The sequence below is a fragment of the Sinocyclocheilus grahami genome, unplaced genomic scaffold, assembly GCF_001515645.1.
Source record: "Sinocyclocheilus grahami isolate Dianchi unplaced genomic scaffold, SAMN03320097.WGS_v1.1 scaffold2601.1, whole genome shotgun sequence".
Classification (NCBI taxonomy): domain Eukaryota; kingdom Metazoa; phylum Chordata; class Actinopteri; order Cypriniformes; family Cyprinidae; genus Sinocyclocheilus; species Sinocyclocheilus grahami.
In genome coordinates, this window is record NW_015507780.1 from 1,413 (window position 1) to 2,023 (window position 611).

Genomic DNA, 611 nt, shown 5'->3' on the forward strand with positions numbered 1-611 from the left:
GGCATGTCATTTCAGTCTCTAGTTATGGTCCGCTCTCTGTATCACGCACAGCGGAGTTCCGCCCGATGCACGCACACACACTAGCCCACTCCCACTAGTATTTGTAAATATTAAGCCGCAAAACGATTAATGTTTAAATATGAACTCTGCGTGTCTGTTAATAAATGGCGCACACGCGCGGTTCTGTGTAGCACTCGTACTGAAACGCTCGTGACGCTTCCGGTGACATTAACCTCTGCAGTCTCACTAATGAGGACTGTGGCTACTCTATCCGTACCGGAAACACGATTTGTATTGCGCATGCGCGAAATTGCTTCCACTTCCTGTCACCGCCAACGTTTTTACGACAGTCTAGTGATATGGATTATTTTGCATTCTATATACAGGTTCAAGAATTTCTCTGAGCATCGTTGCGCTCTCACACTACTTAAATGAAGAATTTATTTCTAAATTTGGAAAGTAATTTGAAAAAAAAAATGCTTTTACTTGTTATATTTTGTTCAATGTTTGAGGAGCTGCAGCATACGTACAGCAGGCATCTATTAGAGAAAAAAAGGAGGAGGATATTAAAAACAAAGTTTATCCGTTTTTACCGAGGCGAATTAAGGTAA